Raw genomic sequence first — 24,002 nt, 5'->3', positions numbered from 1 at the left:
AACATCTTGACATCGTGAGGGAGTTTTTTGATCTCTTGTCAGAATTCACGTATGATGGTGAAGGAGAAGTGTCCTGGCTGGAGTACTTACAAAAATTCTATGCATTTCTTGATGATTTAGATGACTTCTATGCAGAAGAGGTCATCTTGCTGCTTTCGTACACATTTCGCGAATCCCCACAACAATGGTGCAGTAGCCTACCACTTGACAGTGTGCACTCACTTGAGTAGTTCTTTGATCTCATTGAATCTACTTTCCATCATTTTGATCGAGAACCTCTTGGAAAAAACTGTTAAAACAATGGAATACCCCACAAGAATCGCGTATGGATTTTTGGCAGCTCTTCCGTGTTTTGCAGTTTGAAGCTCCGAAAAGCTAGATGAAGTTTCAATATCTTTGGGACAAATTCGAATATTGTCTTAACAAATCAGTCAATCCAAAGATAAAGTCGAAGTTCAAACCCCACTCATCATACTTCAGTGATGAATTTGTGCAATCACAAACGAACATAGTTGTTTTCACAAGTGAATGTCTGCCACCCGCTCATCAAACAGCTTCACCACCACAAAGTGGTATGGGAGAACATGCACACACATTTGTTTAACTGTCACATCCTCCTAACATCACTTCTCTCAATTTCCACGTATATTTGGTTGCGAAGCCCATGGTTTGTCACATGCTTTTTTTACCTCAACCTCCGTCTTCATGTTCTGTTGATCCTCTGGATTTCATTGTCTTGTGTTCTTTCATTCCAAACTCTACACGTGTTGTGAACAAGGATCAAGACATCGACGGAGTTGGTGTTGCACAACCAACCTGCACTATCATTCATGGTGAGTATGATTGGGAATATGAACATAAACCTGCATCGAAGGATGATCTCCTTCTATCCATGCCTCCTCCATGTTTTTCCTGAAACATTTGGTGATTCCGCCTTCTCTGATTTTCCTTGTGTAAATCCACCAATGGATGCACCCAGGACACATAGGATGTCAGCCCACCATTCATCGATGGAGAGGATAAATTATTCATTGAAATTCCACTTGATTTTTCATCTTCTTTTTTCGGAAATGTAGAGGGTGAACATTCTTGCTTCTCATATAGCCCTCTATCTGATCTATCTGATCATGAGGATGCCGATGAAATCATTGATTTTATTAATCATAGCTGTCATGGTCCATTTACTCCCGTATTCAACCATAATGATGATTTTATCGCTGTTGTTATTTCAAAGCCACTTGTTTATGATGATCTATCTGGTGACGAAGTCGAAACCCCACAGATTGTCGAGGCACTTCAGCCCGAGCTAATGGTTATGTCAGGCCCTCGCTGTCCTGAGGTTGGTTTCACTTCTGATCAAGAAATTGTTGAAACACCTAAGGCTCATCATCACTCATCTGTATGAATTGAAGATCAATTCCACACATAGATTATGCTTCCTCCACTCGAACTACATGATCCCATCGCTCATGCATTGGAGGAATCTTACACAGCAAGCACACTTATATGCCGCAAGTTGTCTTTGTTTCTCTCGTTTTCTTGCATGCCACAGTCAAGAGAATACATATGCTTGACATCTTCATGCAGTGTAGCACAACACCATGGTAATTCCATGGATTTCATGTCATGTTGTTTCACTCATTTCTTTTCTGTGGATGCATTTAGACTCGGAGTGTGTTTGTCTTAATTGTTATATCTTTCATGTTTGCTAGTTCACCTGAATATGTTGTTCAAGAACCATGCCTTCACCAACATGGGTTGACCAATGCACCAGTGGCTACATTGGAAATATCGCTTCATGTGATCAGGCCCATGCACCATTAGCTTAGGAGTAGGAATAGTGTTTCCTTCTTGTCTTGTTTTCTTGCATGCATTTTTGATTCTTTCTTTATGTGTTTGTTTGCTCTCTTGCTTGTTTGCTTACTGGATTTTCTTTCACTTTTTTCTTCTTCTTTTATTTCTTTTGGTCGTTCTTTTTCTTGTTACGTTCGTAGGCTAGTTTCACATGAAACCGTGTGCGACTCTTGAAACAAGCAAGGGGTAAATTACAAGAGGACTTGTGCAGTTACCAATACCTGGTTAACTATTGTCCTATCCCTTTATGTAGAACTTGTTGTCTTCAGCCCATGATACACCAATGGAAAATATGTTATGTTCGAAGTGAACCTTGATGAAAACACAACGCTTGCACGCTAACTAGTATCACCTACTCTAGTCTATTGTTTTGGGTTAACCCTTGTCAGATCAGTCAAGTAGAGTAAGGTGAGAGGGAAAACCTTAACAAGTATGTCAGAGGCATATACAAAATACTTCTCTGAAGGAACAACCTCTTCTATTCTCAATAATTTGGGATCCCTCTTCTGGCTATGAAATGAATAAGTGCTATGCACAATTATGAAAATGAAAAAAATGAAAAAAAATGAAAATGTGAAAATTTTGAAAAAATGAAAAATGAATAAGGCGAAAGAAGAGAAAGCCTTCATGTACGAAGAGGTGATGCAAGTAACTCCACCGGGGTACTGACCAGGATTGTTGGTAGCAGAGTGATGTTTGTGTTCCTGCGTGACTCCACCAGGGTACTATCCAGGCATGCTGGCAGTGGAGCAACACTAGAGATGGAACTTAAACTCTGACTATCATATTTCTTGTGCACGAATATACCCCTAATCCCAGTTGAAACAATTGTGTTGACTTGGCTTGGAATGTCTGCTAACTGACCAAGAGCATGACAGGTGCTACATATTTCAATCAAGCTAGTGTAGGAGTCTAGATGATCAGATAATTAGACAATACTTCCGAAGGTGTTATACTTGCTTTTCATGGAACAAGGTCCATTCAGAGAGCTGGAGTTCTACCAGTGTGTCCCCAAGTGTTGTAGCAACTACAACCACCCTCCAAAATTTTGCCTTAAACTCTGACCATCCTTAGCAGCATGTCTTGCACTGTCAAGTACATACGCCTCAGCTAAGTTTCAGTGTCTTGCTAGCCTATGCATGTCAGCTTGTTTGTCTCCAACCCATAGGCTGACATTCCAGACTTAGGCAAATCTCTGGCTGAGATGTTCCTTCTAAAAATTGTGCAATTTTGGAGGGGGACCAGCCTTCCCTCTAGAAATTGTGCAATCCTGCTAGGCTACATGCTAGGCTCCAGAATTGAGCAATCCAGTCAGGTAGCCCTCCCTCAGGAAATTGTGCAATCCTCTCCGACACTAGGCTTTAGCCTAGAAATTGCGCAATTCTAGGAGGCAGTGACCTACTGACCCCAGAAATTGCACAATGCCTGAGGGACATCCAACCTTGCTCAACCCAAAAACTCCACAAATCCCTTTCCCAGGCTTGCAGACTGCTGCATGTACCTTCAAGTTGATGGGTTCCCTCTGGGATTGAGAATATTGATTTGAATGCATGGGTTGCTTTCCCCAAAATTGCAAAAATAAACATGCAAGAAGAATCCCTAGATTTTAGGGATCTATTTTTAGCAGCTGGAGGTTACATGCAAAGATCATTTTAGAAGCTTCCCTCCAAGTGTCGCTTTTTCCTAGATTTGTGGCATGCACATCATAAGCCTCAAACTTATTTATTCGGTGATGCAGAGCTCATTCTGTTGACCTAGGTTGTCATTGATGTCAATATGGCAATATTATGGATACTAGAAGATGACATGAAGCCAAGGGGATGCATAGCAAATTCATGAAGAGAAAGGAGCAAGGCCATCAGGATAACCAAGCCATAAGCAAAGAGGAGTTACCTAAGGAGGCATATCAAAGCATATTACATGATATCAGAGCAAGAGAGGCATTCATATATGCAAGGAGGTCTTTGAAAGACACTGCCAAGCCAAAGGAGCCACATTGGACTAAAAGGAGTTGCAGGAGGAACCATATAGCAAGGAGGCAAATCAGAGTCATCAAGAGTCACCAGAGGAGCAGATGGAGATGAGAGGAGCTAACAGATCATGAAGCACCACCATCGGAGCCAAGAGGAGCACACAAAAGGAGCCAAGAGGAGCCAAGTGGAGCACATAGAGTGCTGTAACACTATCCATGGCATAAACATGCATATGGCGGCAAAGACCTGTATATGCATTTAACACAAACAGAGCTATCAAAGGCGGAAGACTTAGACTCATATGTAAATACACTGACGGAGTGAAAAAGGTAGAGTTTATATTGTATGAGCAGGTTACGTTATCGGGCTTGTAAAACCCATGTATGCATGCTTTTGCAGCTATTGAACATTGTTGAAACACTTGGAGAAAAGTTGCTGAAACACCAATTTCTCCATTGTTGAAACACCGACACTTGTGAAAAATTTGTCGATACACCAGTTTCGGCGTTGCTGAAACACCTCCGTGACGACATTATATTTCCATGTTGCTGAAACACCTCCGCGACGATATTATATTTTCATGACACCATCAATCGAAGGTAATCATGAGGAAGATAAAGCGAATGGAGGAGGGAAGCCGGAAGGTCGAGCGAGTGTTGAGGAAGTCGAAGCTCAAGCGAGCGAGGAGGAAGCCAAAGAGCCATTGAGTGAGTGGAAACGAATGGACAAAGGCATGAGAATGTATAAAACAGTAAAAAAAGAGAACTATTGTTGCTGTTGTTGCTGCTATTGCTGTTGCTGCTATTGTTGTTGCTGTTGTTGCTGCTGCTATTATTGTTGTTGCTGCTGTTGTTGCTGTTGCTGTTATTGTTGTTGCTGCTGTTGCTGCTATTGTTGTTGTTGGTGTTGTGAAGAATCAAAATGTGAGATAGCAAAAGCAGTAGAGGTGGTTAAGCGTTATATGAAGTTGCTGGTGAACGCTGGTGAAGGCTGCTGCAGTTGCTGAAATACGTTGGAGGAAATAGAGGGCATGTGAGGGTCCAACAGAACAGAAAGAGGGTGCAGCAGAATAGAAAGAGGGATGAAGGACCAATAGAATAGTAGACAGTCGAAGGGGAGAAATAGCGAGCAGAGAAACAGTCATGCTGAATCATTCACTGTGACAATGAGAACATAAGCTTGAACAGAAAGTTGTTCTTTATACAGAGTTTAGTGCAACTAACTGTAGACTGACTAAAGCTGTGTGAAGACATTATCAGAGAGCACAAAAGAATATTGGAGACTCTGTGTGGACAGTATGGAGAGTTGTAAATACTTCTCCATAAGAAGATTGGTTGTCATTGATGTTGTAGCATGGAGACTACAGTGAAGCTGTAAACAGACAGAAATTAGTAGAGAAGAGTTTTGAGAGCAGAAAATTATTACCAAAGTGTCTCGACAAATATTGGATTGGATTCCTTGGGGCTGGTGCCTCAGAAGTGAGAAGGATAGGAGTCCTTGGGGCTGGTGCCTCAGAAGTGAGAAGGATAGGAGTCCTTGGGGCTGGTACCTTAGAAGTAAGTAGGATTGGAGTCCTTGGGGTTGATGCCTTAGAAGTAGGAAGGATTGAAGGCCTTGGAAGTTTGTGCTCCTAAGTCCAAGATTGAAGTCTTGGTGAAATAAAGTTGGTGCTCTGGAGGTTGGAGCCTCACCAAAGTCCAAGTTGGAGCTTGGCAACTGATTGTAACCATCTATATATTGTATCTATTTTACTGCACAGTTTATATTAATAAAATAATTTATTCTTGCTGTTCATCTTGTGTTCTGAATATATATGTTTTAACTGGTAAAAAAATAGTGGGAAAAAGAAATACTGATTCACCCCCCCTCTCATTATTTCCAACAATTGGTATCAGAGCAGGTACCTTCATTCAAAGCTTAATAGCTTGAAGGTCGATGAGGCTCCATGGCTCAATGGGAACTTTAATATATGGGAAGCAAGAATGAGGAATTTCTTACAGACTCAAGGGATTGAAATCTGGAAATCAATGATTGAAGATAGCAGGATGGATAGAGAATCCAAGGAGTATAATGCAAAAGCAGCAAAGGCAATCTTGAATGGGCTACCTGATTCTATAACGAACAATCTAGGAAAATATTCATCAGCAAAGGATATATGGGACAAACTTCATGACCTTCAATCAAAAGGAGCACTGACCATGACCATCAATCAAGAAGGAGATCATGAACCCGTCATAGAAGCTGAAAATGAGAATGATGACATCAAGGCTAAAACAGACTTAGAATATGAAGAGAATGAAAAAGATTTTGTAGAAGAACTCCTCGCTAAACTTATGATCGCCATGGAAGAAATTAACAATTTGAAAGAGGAAAATGAGGAACTTAAGAAGAGAGCACTAGTTGGTAACCAAGATCAAACAAGAAAGAAAGTTGACCTCATCAAGCTTCAAGTACAAGAAAGGGATGAAGAGCTTGCCAAGGTTAAGAAGGAATATCATCAAAGCAAAAGGAAGCATCATGAAGAAGTCATATCCATGACAAATCAATTGGATAAAGCAAAGAAGCAAGAAGATATATTGTCAAGCGAACTTGAACAAAGGCACAAGAGATTGAACAAACTTGAAGAAGAGATTGGTCGGTACAAGGTAGGGGTCTCCTCCCTTAAGTCTCAACTACAAGAAGCCAGGAAACAGGCACAAGGAGCTGAGAAGAAAATGGAGAGCAGTCAAGCAAAGAATGAAGAAATCTTCAAAGTAAAGTCAGATATCATCTCCCTTAAAATAGAAGTAGATGAAGCTACTCGTATCAAGGAAGAAACTGAGGAAAAACTTGCTAAGAAGAATAATGAGTGTGAAATATTGGAAGAAGAGATTATCTTCCTCAGAACAAAGGTTGAAAGGATGAACAAAACCTTGAAGAGCTCTCAAGCCTTGGATGACATGCTCAGCTATCACAGATGTCCATCTGACAAATCAGGTCTCGGATATGTAGGTGAATCCTCAAACAAGAATGAAAATTCTTTAAACAAAAGAGATGTGAAGAAGTCAGAAAGAAGTGGTGATGCTCCCAGCTCCAGCAAAGGCAAGGAGAAAAATCAAGGCTGCAATAGAACAAATCCTCTTCCAAGGAGAAAACCAGCTCCAAGAAGAAATGTAGATGATGTCAAAGATACGAGAGGCAATGGTTATCATCAAAGGATATCAAGGTAGAAAGGCTTCAGAAGTGCATCAAGGAAATCCCCATCTCCCAGGTACCAAAGTTCATTTTTTGGTTATTGTTATTCTTGTACAAACTTTGGTCACATGGAAAAAGACTGTAAAGCATATCATAGAGATAGATGTTGTAGTCTCTGGCAACCTCCAAGAAACAATTTTGTAGGAAGAAATCATGAATTCTTATTCATGAACAATGTAGAATGCTTCAAGTGTCATAACATTGGTCATATGGCACATGATTTTAACTTAACATGGGCTCTTACACAAGCTAGAACAATGCAAAAGAAGAAAGTTACACAAGTATGGAGAAGGAAGGAAATACAATCCGAAAGTCCCCTGAGCTCTCCAACCAACAACATATGTCATTGGCTTAAATTTTGACAATCCAAGCATTTTATGAGAAGACTCTGCCAAAGGAGATGATACATACAGTTAGGGGGAGCCTATAATTCTTGATCATTATTGCTGAAGCTACTAGTGGAAGGAATTTTAATATGAGAACAGAGAAATTCTAGACACTAATAGAGACAGTCTTCAAACAAACAGATACATCTGGAATAGAGTTTGAAGTAAGAGTAGCTGGCAGCATATAACAAACTAAAGCATTGCAAAAGATGCAGATAAGCAATTGTATTTAAAAGATAGTAATAGATTGGATATCTAAATCTGCTAAGAGGAAATAATTAGCTGAGATATGTACAAGAACACAAGGAAAGGATGGCAGTGAGTTAAGAAGAAGCACAGAGACACAAATGAACTCAGATCTGAAGAAAGACAGCAAGAAAGACAATCTCAATGGCAGTTTCTCTTGATTCAGACTATGAAGATCTCTCAATTCTGCCTATGGAGACATCAATATGGATTGAAGCATGAAAGCCTGGACTTGGACACTTGGTGTATGGCCATTTGCAATCTAAATGAAAGCATTAAAGTAGAGCATCCTTAAGCATTGTTGAAGCCATGATAAAGCAGTTCTGAGACATGAAGAGGGAATAATGTGCAAATTGATGATAAAATATCAATCCTTCTATCTTGAGTAAAAAGAAGAAGAGCACTATGACAGGGGGAGTCACAGACCCATGAAGATCTACCATTCAGGAAGAATAGAAGCAGTTTGATAGGGGGAGTCCCAGAGCACTCCTTTGCCATTGATGTCAAAGGGGGAGAGAAGAAGAAGATTGCCATCAATAACAAAGGTGGAGATTGTTGACCTAGGTTGTCATTGATGTTAATATGGCAATATTATGGATACTAGAAGATGACATGAAGCCAAGGGGATGCAGAGCAAATTCATGAAGAGACAGGAGCAAGGCCATCAGGATAGCCAAGCCATAAGCAAAGAGGATTTACCTGAGGAGGCATATCAAAGCATATTACAGGATATCAGAGCAAGAGAGGCATTCATATATGCAAGGAGGTCTTTGAAAGACACTGCCAAGCCAAAGGAGCCACATTGGACTAAAAGGAGCTGCAGGAGGAACCATATAGCAAGGAGGCAAATCAGAGTCATCAAGAGTCACCAGAGGAGTAGATGGAGACGAGAGGAGCTAACAGATCATGAAGCACCACCATCGGAGCCATAGAGGAAGCAGATAGAGCTAGAGGAGCCAAGAGGAGCACACAAAAGGAGCCAAGAGGAGCCAAGTGGAGCACACAGAGTGCTGTAACACTATCCATGGCATAAACATGCATATGGCGGCAAAGACCTGTATATGCATTTAACGCAAACAAAGCTATCGGAGGCGGAAGACTTAGACTCATATGTAAATACACTGACGGAGGGAAAAAGGTAGAGTTTATATTGTATGAGCAGGTTACGTTATCGGGCTTGTAAAACCCATGTATGCATGCTTTTGCAGCTATTGAACACTGTTGAAACACTTGGAGAAAAGTTGCTGAAACATCAATTTCTCTGTTGCTGAAACACCGACACTTATGAAAAATTTGTCGATACACCAGTTTCGGCGTTGCTGAAACACCTCCATGACGACATTATATTTCCGTGTTGCTGAAACACCTCTGCGACGACATTATATTTTCATGACACCATCAATCGAAGGTAATCATGAGGAAGATAAAGCGAATGGAGGAGGGAAGCTGGAAGGTCGAGCGAGTGTTGAGGAAGCCGAAGCTCAAGCGAGCGAGGAGGAAGCCAAAGAGCCATTGAGTGAGTGGAAACGAATGGACAAAGGCATGAGAATGTATAAAGTAGTAAAAACATAGAACTGTTGTTGCTGCTGTTGCTGCTATTGTTGCTGCTATTGTTGTTGCTGCTGTTATTGTTGTTGTTGCTATTGTTGCTACTGTTGTTATTGTTGTTGCTGCTGTTGTTGCTATTGTTGTTGTAGCTGTTGTTGGTGGTGTGAAGAATCAGAATGTGAGATAGCAGAAGCAGCAAAGGTGGTTAAGCGTTATATGAAGTTGCTGGTGAACGCTGGTGAAGGCTGCTGCAGCTGCTGAAAGTTGCTAAAATACATTGGAGGAAATAGAGGCCGTGTGAGGGTCCAACAGAACAAAAATAGGGTGCAGCAGAACAGAAAGAGGGATGAAGGACCAACAAAATAGTAGACAGTCGAAGGGGAGAAACAACCAGCAGAGAAACAGTCATGCTGAATCATTCACTGTGACAATGAGAACATAAGCTTGAACAGAAAGTTGTTCTTTATACAGAGTTTAGTGCAGCTAACTATAGACTGACTAAAGCTGTGTGAAGACATTATCAGAGAGCACAAAAGACTATTGGAGACTTTGTGTGGACAGTATGGAGAGTTTTACAGACTTCTCCATAAGAAGATTGTTTGTCATTGATGTTGTAGCATGGAGACTACAGTGAAGCTGTAAACAGATAGAAATCAGTAGAGAAGAGTTTTGAGAGCAGAAAATTATTGCCAAAAGTGTCTTGACAAAGATTGGATTGGAGTCCTTGGGGCTGGTGCCTCAGAAGTGAGAAGGATAGGAGTCCTTGGGGCTGGTGCCTCAGAAGTGAGAAGGATAGGAGTCCTTGGGGCTGGTGCCTTAGAAGTAAGTAGGATTGGAGTCCTTGGGGTTGATGCCTCAGAAGTAGGAAGGATTGAAGTCCTTGGGAGTTTGTGCTCCTAAGTCCAAGATTGGTGTCTTGGCGAAATAGAGTTGGTGCTCCGGAGGTTGGAGCCTCACCAAAGTCTAAGTTGGAGCTTGGCAAATAATTGTAACCATATATATTGTATCTATTTTACTGCACAGTTTATATTAATAAAAGCATTTATTCTTGTTGTTCATCTTTTGTTTTGAATATATATGTTTTAACTGGTAAAAAAAATAGTGGGAAAAAGAAATACTGATTCACCCCCCCTCTCAGTATTTCCAACACATTCCTCACATCAATATTGGAGATCTGACGTCCCACAGAAAATCAAATAGTCTTTGGCACATTCAACTTAGATTTTTCAGGGTAAGTTTGCTTTTCACTTCATTTGCTGCTTTTCTGTCACTTTTTGTACTTTTCTTTGTATGAATGTTTTTTTCTTGGTTTTGTTGAATGCCTGCTATCATTTTAATGTATTTTAACTTGTAAAAGCAATGTTTTAGTTTTTATTTGCATCTCATTGTTGTCGCATGCATGACAGTCTTTTGCACTAACGATCATCATTGTGGCGACTCGCTTCATTCACATGCATGCATTCCCATTTGCTAAATCTTGCATTCAATGTTTGCATGCATGGTCATTCACTCTTAATTACACTCAGTCTCACCATGCATCCAAACTTTTCATGTTTTTAGTCACCCGTTGGTGGGTCTGGGATGCCTTGGCTCAGACCTTGCCTTGCCTGGACAATAATGCGCTTTTCTGGAAGTGAAGGCTCTACATTCCCTCTAGAAACTATGCAAACTTAGCCAACACTAACCTTCAGGCTTTCATTGCACAATTCTGGGAGGAAATGCCCTACTGACCCAAAAAATTGCATAATGTAGTCCTTAGGCTTGCATGCCCTTGCTGACTGAAATTGTGCATTACGTAGTTTCAGTCCTCAACAGGCTAAGATGGAATGTGCATTATGTAGTTGCAACAATCACTTAGCCTCTTGATAGACTAGACAATTCCTTGCGTAGTTTTGGCAATCAATCTCCCAGCCTCTCATTGAAAATTGTGCAATATTTACTACTAGTCACCCAGGTATGTTGCATGTCAGTCCTCAGATTTGTTTTGGTTTTCAACTGACAGCTTGCTTTCCATGAGTGTTTCTATGTCTCCAGGTATAGCAGGTGTTCATCTATCTCTAAGTAGTATAGGTACAAAGGCCTCCAAGAGAGGAGGGTCAAAGGAAACCGTTGGAAGCGCAATGGGATATGCAGCTGAACAAGTGTCTATGAGCTTGCCCATTTACGAAGACACCAAGTTGTTCATAGATAGGGACATCAAGATGAAATGGAAGGACATCAATGACACATTCTCAAGGACATTTGAGGAAGATCTAGAAGACCACAAGGTTTATGTCAACATCCACAAGTTTGGCTTGTACTGGATTGCATGCAGGTATCCTGCATTTCCATGCACGGACATGATACATTGAATTGTCTCTCACACTGATCCTGAGATAGCGTCAGCGAGACAGAGTGTGCTACCTTCAGGGATAAGGACTATAAGGAGATGTATCACTTGCCACAACTAGTGATCACAATGGAGAAACCCTTCAGCAAACCCAGCAACAGCGCAAACTCTAGAGATATCTTTAAGAGATGGGTGAAAGAGCCAGCCATGTTCAGGACAACACCCAACTTGGTTTTCAAGATGAAGATACTGCGAAAGACATATCAGTACTTGGTCATCTTTTCATGCAACTTATATGGCCAAGAGATCACAAAGACCTTCCCATAGATCTGGGTGACTGCGTTGGACCAACTAGCTAGCGAAGGAAGGCCACGCAACTTGTCTAACATGTTGGCTCTCAGGTTGAAGGAACAGGTGGCAAAAGCTCGACATCTTCCCAAGGGTCAACAAGCAGAGATATACATGTCCGCATACATACTGGATGAAACTTGTGCCTGTCAACAGTTCTCAGGATTGAGTTGGGCATGACACCTTTGGAAACCTCTGTGCACACTTATTACAGATTGTTCTCCGAATGGAGCTTCCATAGAGTTATCACATAGTTGTCAGACCACTTTGTGATCCCTATGTACAAAATGATATTTAAGGGGGATTCACCTTGCATGTCGCAGGCAGCAATGGAGGCATTGATCAACATAACAGATTGGTATGCCTCACCCCTTGGCACCTTCATATAGATGTACAACATGGAGAAGCCTCTGCATGTTTTACTGAAGTTTTCCATGGACAAGCTCCTCATGCAAGAAGTGTTGTATCACATCTCGGTAGGGTTGTCATCTAGACTGCACACGAAGAAGAACACACCTTGGCTAACTCTTCCTTTGCAGATTGGGTTGTACGAGATACAAAATCTCAAGCATGTTGATGCCAAAACAGAGGATTTCAAGAGATTCACCTTTGACACCAAAAATTTCAATTCATATGACCTGCATTGCTTGGTAAAGGACCACTGTGCAAGAGTGCAATTTCCTTGGATCTATGGGGCTGTCATTAGCCTAAGGAAGACCCATGGAGATATTTTTATCACTTCTCTAGGCTTGATGAACCAATCAACATAGATGTGGAATGGTTAGAAAATTAGAGGGAAGAAGCATCTCAAAGAGTGCCATCATCAGCAACATCAGAGGGTAATAGACCTGTGCATGACAAAGGCAAGAGAAAGGTTGTCGATAATGCAGAGGCAGAACAAATCCACAAGTTCAAAGAAGACCAGCTTGTGATGAAAGCAACTTTGGAGATTGAGGCTAAGAGGTGATGACGCAACAGGAGGTATGTACAAAGGCAAAGAGAGAAATGAAGGATGGAGGAAACATAAAATGAGTTGCAAGAGTTGAAGCAACAACTCTGGGAAGAACAAGAGCTGCTGTTATGGAACCAGCTCAAGAAAAGATAGAAAAGAGAGATCAACGCCTTAGAATTCAGCCTCTTCGAGGGGCAACCTCCTTTACATTACATAAATGAACAATTCTTGGATGATTCAAATGAAAAAACCTCCTTTCTATATATAGGAGTCTAAGGAGTCACAATATAATCCAGCCGACCTAACAATAATAATATAAAGCCACAAAAATAACAATAGAGGGATTCTATGGGCACATTAATAACAATATGGGGGTAATAGGGGCACAACAATATAAATAAGGGGTATAACTACAATAGTAATGGGGTAATCACTAGTATTATAGGGACCCAACATGCCCCTCTCCTTCAAAAAAGTGTTGTCCTCAACGCTTGAGTAGTTCTGGATACTTCTGCATAAAATTCTCATCCTCCCATGTGGAATCTTCAGCGGATAAGTTCTTCCACTTGATAAGATACTCTGAAATTGATCGATTTCGTAGCTGTCGAGTTCTTGTTTCTGTGACTGCTTCCGGTTCCAATATAATTTTTCCTTCCTCGTCAAGTTCTGGCAATATTGTTTGAACTGGGAGCTTGTCGCCTATAACCTTCTTTAAACATGAAACATGGAAAACTGGGTGCAATCGAGAAGCTGCAGGAAGCTCCAATTTGTATGCCATAGTACCAATCTTTTGCAACACCTTGTACGGACCATAATACTTTGGTGATAATTTATTATCCTTCTTAGCTTGCTTGAGGGACATTTGCTTATATGGTTGTAGCCGTAGGAATACCCAATCACCTACATCAAAACTTCTTTCACTGCGATGTTGATCTGCCTGTTGTTTCATTCTATTTTGTGCCAACACGAGGTTATCCTTTAAGAGTTGGAGGACTTGTTGTTGATGTTCGATGTGATGTTCCACTGCCTGAACCTTAGAATTTTCTCTTAAATATGATGTGATGGATGGTGGTTGATACCCATAAAGTGCCATAAATGGGGTCATTTTTGTTGCTGTATGGAAGGAAGTGTTATACCACCATTCAGCCAGAGGCAACCATTTGACCCATTGTGTCTGTTTATCAGATACAAAGCAACGAAGATATCCTTCCAAACATTTGTTTACTATCTCAGTTTGCCCATCAGATTGAGGATGATAAGATGAGCTATGAGCTAACTGAGTACCAAGACAAGAAAATAATTCTGTCCAAAAATTTCCAGTGAAAATGGGATCTCTGTCACTTACAATAATCTTTGGGTTTCCATGTAGCTTTTGAATTGTTTCCATAAATGCAGTAGAAACTGTACTGGCTTTAAATGGATGTGATAATGCACAAAAGTGTGCATACTTGGTAAGTCTGTCAACTACCACCATGATGACACTCTTTCCCTCAGACTTGGGTAAACCTGTGATAAAATCCATTGAAACCTCCTCCCAACGTTGGCTTGGAATGGATAAAGGTTGTAATAGACCCGGTGTCTTAATTGTTTCAACTTTATTTTGTTGGCAAACCAAACATTCCGCCACAAACTTTTGAATATCTGATTTAAGGCCATCCCAAAAAAATTCCTTCTTAACCCTGTGGTAAGTTTTTAAAAATCCTGAGTGCCCTCCTAAGGGAGAAGTGTGCAATTCCATAAGAATCTTTTGTTTTAGCTGGGAATTCTTACAGAGGTATAAGCGATCTTTGTACCATAACGAATCATTTTTCCAGCTAAATGTATCAGACGTACTGGAATCTTGTTGTAGCTTTCGAATAAGTGCCCACACTTCTTCGTCATTCTTCCATTCCTCCCTTGCTTCGTTTATCCAATCTGGTTGGATAATAGAAATGGCGCACAACAATGCTTCCACATCCTCATCCTTTCTTGAGAGTGCATCTGCCACCACATTTTGCTTCCCTTTTTTGTAGATGATTTCAAAGTCATAACCCAACATCTTTGTGACCCACTTTTGTTGCTCTTCAGAGGATAATCTTTGTTCTAAAAAGTATTTAAGGCTATCATGATCCGTTTTTACCTTGAAGTGTCTTCCCATTAGGTAGGGTCGCCATTTCTTAAGTGCATGGAGTATTGCCAACATTTCCTTCTCATAAATAGCTTTGCTTAAAAACTTTCCCTTGATTGGACGACTTTCAAAAGCAATGGGTCTTTCATCTTGCATTAGAACAACACCAATTCCATTTCCTGAAGCATCACATTCCACAATAAAGGTTTTTGTGAAGTCCGGTGTAGCTAAGACCGGTGCTTGGCACATTGCCTCTTTAAGATGTTCAAAGGCCTTTGTTGCTTCCGGAGTCCATGAAAATGCATCTTTCTTCAATAATGTTGTTAGAGGTGCTGCTATTCTCCCATAATTCTTAACAAACTTGCGATAATACCCTGTCAACCCAAGAAATCCTCGCAGATGCTTTATGGATGTGGGGATTTTCCATTCCTTAATGGCTTTAATTTTGCTAGGGTCTACCTTAACTCCTTCATGAGATACAATATGACCCAAATATTCCACCTCCTGGACTCCAAAGAAACATTTGGATCTTTTTGCATATAATTGTTTCTCCTCCAATAGTTGTAGCACCCTGTCAACATGTTCAACATGATCCTTCCAAGACTTGCTGTAGATTAGTATATCATCAAAAAATACTAACACAAATTTTCTAAGGAATGGTTTGAAAATTGAATTCATCAAACCTTGAAATGTTGAAGGTGCATTGGTAAGGCCAAAAGGCATGACCAAAAATTCATAATGACCCTCATGAGTTCTAAATGCCGTTTTCGGAATGTCTTCAATCTTCATTCTGATTTGATGATATCCCGAACGAAGATCCAACTTGGTGAAGTAAATTGATCCATGCAATTCATCCAGTAATTCATCAATGACAGGAATGGGGAACTTATCTTTAATAGTGAGCTTGTTGAGCTCCCTATAATCTGGACACATGCGCCATGATCCATCCTTCTTGTGCACCAATACTACTGGAGCTGAGAAAGAACTTTGACTCGGTTGAATTATACCAGCCTCTAGCATTTCTGCAACCATACGTTCAATTTCACTTTTTTGGACATAGGGATATCTGTACGGCCTGATGTTTGGAGGAACACTTCCTGGAATCAGATGAATAGCATGATCATGATCACGCATAGGTGGGAGACCTTTGGGAGTCTCAAATACCTTGGAATGATTGTCCAGGACTTTTTGGAGATCTGGAGAAATAGATGATTCCAATGTGGAAACATCTAGCGAACATAATTGTGCAATTACACCTCTTTGCTCCTTTTTTAGAAGCTTTGTCATGCCATTAGAGCTGATTATCTTTCCTGGTTTCCCTGCAATACCCCTTAATTCAACTTCCTTTCCTTCCACAGAAAATTTCATGAAAAGTTCTTGAAAATTAAAAGCTATTGTACCCAAGGATTGTAGCCATTGGACTCCTAGTACAACATCAGCACCTCCCATTGGAATGGAAAGCATTGGGCTAGTCAATACATATTCTCCCATGGATAGCTTGATATTATGGCACTTTCCAGAGCAATTTATTGTTCCTCCATTTGCAATCATCACTTGACACTCTGGTGCTGGATATAGGAAGCAATTCAATTCTTTTGCTACCCTACAATGAATAAAATTGTGGGTGCTTCCTGAATCAATCAACACTATTACCTTTTTCTTCTTGATTTGTCCTTCTATCTTGATGGTTTGAGGAGTGGTAATTCCCGCCAATGCATTACAAGATATGGTCGGATTTATTTGTTCTTCATCTAGGCTTTGTTCCTGGAATATATCCTCTTCTTTTGACCTTTCTTGCTCCTTTTCTTCTTCCTCTTCACAATCTATGTAGAATAATTTCTTCTCAGCACACTTATGACCTTTTGTGTATTTGCTATCACAATTGTAACAAAGCCCTTTTGCTCTTTTTTCTTCCAATTGTTGTGGTGTCAACCTTGTAGGTTGTGGAAGACTATGGGCAACACTTCCGTCTTTATAGTTGTGAATGGTATGCTTCCTAGTTGCCATAATTTTGCTTTCCATTTTTCTTGCTAACCTGAATGCCTTCTCTAATGAATCAGGTTCCCAAAGGCGCACATCATGTTGGATATTATCCTTTAAAGACCCTATGAACACATCAATCCTATGCTCCTCTGGAATATCTTTTACCCTTATGTTCAATTTTTGGAACTCCTCAATGTGCTCCATTATTGAACCCTTTTGTTTGAGACTTATCAATTGGCTAAAAAAAGTGTTGCTTTTTGTATCCTCATAATGTGCTATCAATTCTTCCGTAAAAATTGCCCAAGTGATAAATTGTTTACGAGAACAAAGCCATTGATACCATACAAACTGATTTGGTTCCAAATATAAAGTTGCCATACGTACCTTTTGTGTGTTTTGCACATTATTGAGATCGAAGAATTGCTCCATCTGTAATATCCATGTGGCGGGATCCTTGCCATCAAACTTCCTCATATCGATTTTTGGAACATGGTGAGTCTTCGATCCAACATTAGCGTCTATGGTATCATGATTAACATTTCTTTTGTTCTCATCATGAGTTTCCTTTACTACCTTTTCACCATTAGTGACCCTTTCTTGTAGCAACTTCTTCAATTCTTCCATATCTGTCTTCAAACCTTTCAAATCTGTCTTCGAATCATCCATCTTAGCTTCCATGCCCTTTATCTTAGATTCCACGCCACTTATCTTAGCTTCCGTTAGCTTTTGTGAGCGTGACATTTGTTGCACTTGTTCTTGTAATTTTGATATATCATGTAGCATTTCTTCCTCTTCTTCATGAGTCATGCTAGAGCTTTCAGGTTCCTTACTAGGTGTTTGCATTTTCTTTCCTCGGGGCATCAGTTACCGATAATAATGCTTTACTATGCCCTTTGAATTCCGTTAAACCAAGCTTACACAAAAATTAAAAAAAAAAAAACTACACACCTTTTTTCACTTTATAGAAGCCTGATATTGAATCTGATGTATCTCTGTAATTTCAGATCATCCAGTTCTGAAATTGCTACCTGTAGTAGCCTTCTGCGTCCTCTTTCCAATGCCACAAGTCTGAGCCAAATTGGATTCTCCAAGGAAGAGTTATGTGAAATCTCCCACAGTGACTTGCTTTTAGACTGGTTCAGTAGAGCGAACTTGTACGACGTGCCACGAGTCACTGTTTCAACTTTTGAATATGAAACACATATACAATAAACTAAAGTCCGTCCTCTTTCTGTACCTTTTTACGAAATTTCAATCCGATCATCAAAGAGAGAGTTATGACGATTTTCCCCAGGTCACCTGTTTTGAATGTAATTCAGGAGTCTGCAAAAAGGCCAACTTCCTCAGATCATATCTCCGCAAATATCGCGTGAAAAGCTCTGAAATTCGGACCCAAGGTTCAGCACAAATTCTTCTCAAATGGGTTTTTTTTGTGACTTCTGAAACATCACAGAAACAAAGTTATAGCGAAAATTCCACGATGACCTGTTTGGAGCAGCGAAACCCTAGAATCCAAAGCTCTGATACCAAATGTTATGAAACCAGCTCAAGAAAAGATAGAAAAGAGAGATCAACGCCTTAGAATTCAGCCTCTTCGAGGGGGAAACCTCCTTTACATTACATAAATGAACAATTCTTGGATGATTCAAATGACAAAACCTCCTTTCTATATATAGGAGTCTATGGAGTCACAATATAATCCAGCCGACCTAACAATAATAATATAAAGCCACAAAAATAACAATAGAGGGATTCTATGGGCACATTAATAACAATATGGGGGTAATGGGGGCACAACAATATAAATAAGGGGTATAACTACAATAGTAATGGGGTAATCACTAGTATTATAGGGAGCCAACAGCTGCATAGAAGAGAGAAGGAAGTGCAATAAGGACATACAAAGCAGGATGTGTAGCATGCACAGATTGATGAAACTACACCAATATAGGTTATAGACTCATCCAAGCAGCTAGCACATAGGAGATAGGGTGAGAAGCCATAGGAGAAGGACTTAGCTCAAAATATTGAAAAAATGTCAGAGAAGATGGATACAGATGTGGTGTAGCCAGAGTCCGAACAAGATATTGACCTCATGCCTCATAATCGAGAGGTCACCCCACCAAGTTCACCAAATCTCGAATTAGAGCAAGTCCCAAGTGATCAAGGAGACACACAGATTCTTGAAGACAATCCAGAAGTGAAGATGCACAACATATCTTTCGGCGAGTCACAACATAGAGTTGTGCAGTTGTACAAAGTGCCTACTCCAGTTGTGCACACATTTCTTGTGTAGTTTGAAGAATGAGTGATGGTATCTGATGTGCGTAAGCATCCAACAACATTGACCGATGCTACCCAAACATATGCCAAAGCCACCAACTCGAGTGTTTGATACTTGATAGCAAAGAACAAGAGCATGGCCAAGGAGTTACAAGCGACCAAGCAGGGAGGAGAACAGGTTACATCATCTGCCCGAGTAGAGTTGGGGAGAGTGATACTGGATGAAGTATCGTCTCTCGAAGCAGTCATGCGGATGTTGTATTCCATATTTGGCACCATGCACATGTCAGTTGTCCATCTCAATGGTTGGCAGTAGCATTGTGCTAGGAGAACACACATCTTGTCAAATTTGCACAGTGTTGTTGATCACATGAAAACATGGAAAATTAGGTACAAAGGAGCCCCATTGCACTTGCCATAGATGATGAAGCCCAAGGCGGTAGAGTTGAAGGCATGCATCCCGAGTCAAATCCAAAACTATGAGGAACTCCTGCAACCCATCACCAATTTGCAGGCTTCACATGCATGGGTGTTCATAAGCATGGATGTCATTGTGCACACACACGCAATCCCATATATTGACACACTCACCGAGGTGAAATCAAAGAACCAAGTCTGAACAGAGCTGGATATGCAGTTTGATGAGTTAATGCACGTAGCCACCAGTGTAGAATTGGAGACCAGTATAGACACTATGCATCAGTATGTTTCTGGTCTGACTACACTCAAGACAATGATGCGCATGTTATCAGACGTGTTGGACAAAGGTGCCAAATTAGTGTACCCGGATGCAATGGAGGTGATATTTCGCTTTCAGAAGGATGTCACATTGAGCACGTGAACACCATCATGGACTACCAAGCTTGGCATCAGTTCACCACCGTCGATCATCACAAGGATGTCGAAGAGTTAGTATTCCCACAGTCATTCGAGTCTTAATAGTGTCTTGCATGGCTTGCTCAAGCCTTTTTTGTCACGAATGGGTACATTTGCATATTGTAATGTAACATCTTGTAAAAGTGAAAGACCAAGTGTCGATGATTGAATGTAACAGTCATGTAGTAGTTAAAGAGTCATGAGGGTAGGTGAAGAGTCACAAAGGGGAATTTCAAGGGTCACCCCACCCTTTGCTATTTAGAGAACCTCGGGACTCATTGTAGAGGCTTTTGGGAGCCAAGCTTCCTACATGTGTATCTTAGAGAAAGCTTGGAGTGTATTGTAATGAGCCTTGGCTTCTCCACAGTGAAGATATAATATATCTCTTTGGAGCAGAAGGTGGCAGTGACTGTAATGTTCCATTGTCGGGAGTAGTAGTTGGACATAGTTGTATGTATGATTGGAACTTTCACTTTCTTAATATAATAGAGCCAACATGTTTCATGCATATGTTGTTATTGTATTTCAGTTGTCTTGGTTACGCTAATGATATATGTATCTCTTTTCTTACACATGTATGTATGGAATTTCTCTATATGTATGTATGAATCTTATTTAGATGTTCTGTTGGCTTAAACATCACTTTGGATTGTTGGTTCACCTGCCTTCCAGTTTTTGATGTGTCTTTTCTAGTGTGTTGCCTTCCAAGCCGCGTGTTTCCACATGTTTCGGCGCACTTATTCCACTTTCCATGTGTTAGAACCCTTCATGCACCTTCCTTTTCTTGTTTTGTTGGTGACACCCTTGCTACCAACAAGGACATCCCTCTTGCCTCTACGTGCAACCGTGGTCAAGGCGACACTGTACAACCCACTGCTGGGACTCCTACACCAAACGGTATGAGGTATAGTTGGGACTTCTTACTGGGGAGATCCCCTGACATGATGGTGGGTCAAGCACCGTCAACACCTGGAAAATACAAACTTGTATTCTCTTCTTCTAGAGTGATTTCTTCTCCGTCACAAGGTAGAAATCCCTTGTAGATTCAAACTGCTAATTGTAATTTACTAAAACAATACACTTGAATCTATTATACTCATCAGTGGAAATAATTAAAGATCATGAAATCACGAAGCATACAAGAGAAAGAATTCAATCAACACATTACACAATGATTTCCTATTGAAAGACACGAAAAAACCCCTACTACCTATATATTGCATTAGTCAAAAAATATGAGAAGATTACAATGCTTTGCTCAAGCCCGAGAAACCTATGTACTATCTCTATCTGTCTCATAACTTCCTAGATAAGCCCATGCCAATACTTAACCAATTTTTTTCTTGCCCAAGTCCCTATTTCTTTGTGTTCTTTCCTTGGGAATTAACCCCTAATAATTAGGGAAATTCCTCAAATAGAATTGTGTAATCCTCATTGGCCTTCTGATGAGTCTCATCATTGAGTAATTATATGGGCCTTAATTGGCCTTAATTCACCTCCTAGCTTAGTAAAACCAACTATTCTCATAACTATTGCATACTTTTGATTATATTTTTCTTATGGGTTGAGTTAGAGTTGGATGTTTTTCTTTGTGGTGTAATGTGCATGTAATGCAGGAATAAAGGATAAAACCAAGGGAAATGCATGGATAAAAGGTAAAAGAAAGGAACTATGGTAAAAGACCTTGGTAAAAACTCAGATGGGACAAGGGAGAGGAATTACAGGAGGTAAATCCTCCTCATTTACTGCCCATCCATTCGAATATCCCTCCATTAGCTAAAAGTACAAACAACCAAATCAGGAGTACTAAAAGATAGCCAAGCAAGTGGAAGTACAAGCAGCCTCCCTACTAGAAGGTAGTTGAGCTAGTGAAAGTGAAAGGACAAGTTACCATTAAGTTCGGAGTTGTACCTCCCTAATTTTGAGGGAAGTTGTTGAGACTTCAGATGTATAAATAGAGAGGCTTAGGACCTCAGTTTTTTTAGCCAGTCATTAGTCAGCTAGTCAGTCACCAATAGTCAAGTGCAGACTTGTAACAGTTTGATGTAACACAATGTTCTTTTATAATGAAGATGAGTTTCGATTTGAGCCAGCACTGAGTTAACTCAGAGGGCTGAAGCTCTTGGGTTAGGGCCCAACCCTAGCAACCAAAGCTCCTCTTTATTGTATTATTATTCTAGCCTAGATTCCTACTTTCTATCTGTTATCACTCATAATTTTCCTTAGAAGTTATCAAAAGAAGGAAGAAACTGAGGTAACCACAAACCAATATTTTAAGTATAGGCTCTAACCAACCTATGACTCAGAGAGGGCTCTCTCTATATAATGTATCTTTGTTTCTTATGGGATTTTAGGCTAGTTCTTAGTGTTCCTTGGGGTTTTGGTTTTGATTTGAAGGTTGGGCGGTAGAATAATAGAGCAAATGGATAGAGCTAGGTCTTCAAGCCATTGGGCTATGGAGTCAACAAATGGATAGTAGGACTGGGCCAATTCATTAAAGGGAATGTTCATAGGGAAGGATAGCAGAGAAAATTGCAAATCTTTAGGCCTAATGGGTGAAGTAATTCTAACCAGGGTGAAAGGGCACTTAAGAATCCTTAGATTGGGATCAAAATGAAGAACAGAGGATAATCATGAACAAAGGGAAATTAAGAATCCTTTGCTATAGATCACAAGAAGTCACCTAAACTAAGGAGAAATAAAGAATTCCTTAACTTAGATTTGTGAAGAAAACATATAATAATGCATAACACTCAAGACAGAGTGCATTTAAGCAATTTCTGAAATATCATTCCATGTTATAACATATAGATTTTAGAGATACATAAAAGATTATGGAAAAAACTTGAAGAAAAACAACATTGAACATGAGAGAATACTTATTTGTATTTCACTTTACACAAGAATCCTATAAAATATCTGATCTTTATTCCTTGATCTAGTAAGCCAATACAGTCATTGCTATAATAGAATTTCCAATTTGAGAGAAAAAGTCTATAGAAATGTTTTGGAATCCACACTACATACTTCAAATTGTGAAGTATTTATATAAAAACTTATTACAAAATATCTCAAAACAACTTGAGATTTATTCTAGGAAATACAAATATCTTCTAGCAAGAAGATAGAGATAGCTAATGAACTGTTTCTTGCTATCCCTTTAATTATGGTTGTGCCGACCTTTATGGTTGAGGTGTAACCCTTTATGCTGGCTAATAGTTGTGGCATTTTTACGATGGAGTCTTCTTTACTTTGATATCTCATCTGATACTCTTTGACCCTGTTGTGTTGTTTTTACCTGTTTTACTCTGTTGCCTTCATTTTTACTGCACAATAACTTTCCGCTGTTTATTTACCACAATAAATTTGTCATTGTCTCCCACCATTCTGCATCTAGTAATTTCACATTTACGATTCTCCTGTAAATCTCATCAACCTCGGTATATTTAGCAAAATTTGGCTTGGTGAGGAACAAATGTTTTACCTCATGCTTAAGGAAAAACAAGTTCTCAAATGCATCATATAATACTTTTCCCGTTGACAAGGCTTTAATGGATGAAGATCTGGCTTGTTCCTTAGCCAACTGTCTGAGTCTATTGCCATAGTCCAATTGTGTCATGAGTTTATCATTGATGACCATAGGACTGGGAAGACCCTTTTCCCTCAAAATCTGAAATTTAGCCATGAACCTATCAATGGCTACCTACATATTGTGGCACTTTTCTTCCAAATTAAGCATAAGGTTCCTTTTAGAAAGGACCTTCCTTATTTCTAGAATGGTGGCAGTTATGTCTTCAATTTTCAGCTCATGTAGCTCATATTTGTTTTTTCTATTGAGGAAATAGATGAGTCTATTTGCATCCTCAGGCTTATTTCCCAATTC

Source organism: Pinus tabuliformis, chromosome 8 (assembly GCF_031772625.1).
Source record: "Pinus tabuliformis cultivar Carrire ecotype Pingquan chromosome 8, CPIR1, whole genome shotgun sequence".
Classification (NCBI taxonomy): Eukaryota; Viridiplantae; Streptophyta; class Pinopsida; order Pinales; family Pinaceae; genus Pinus; species Pinus tabuliformis.
This window is presented reverse-complemented; position numbering follows the sequence as displayed.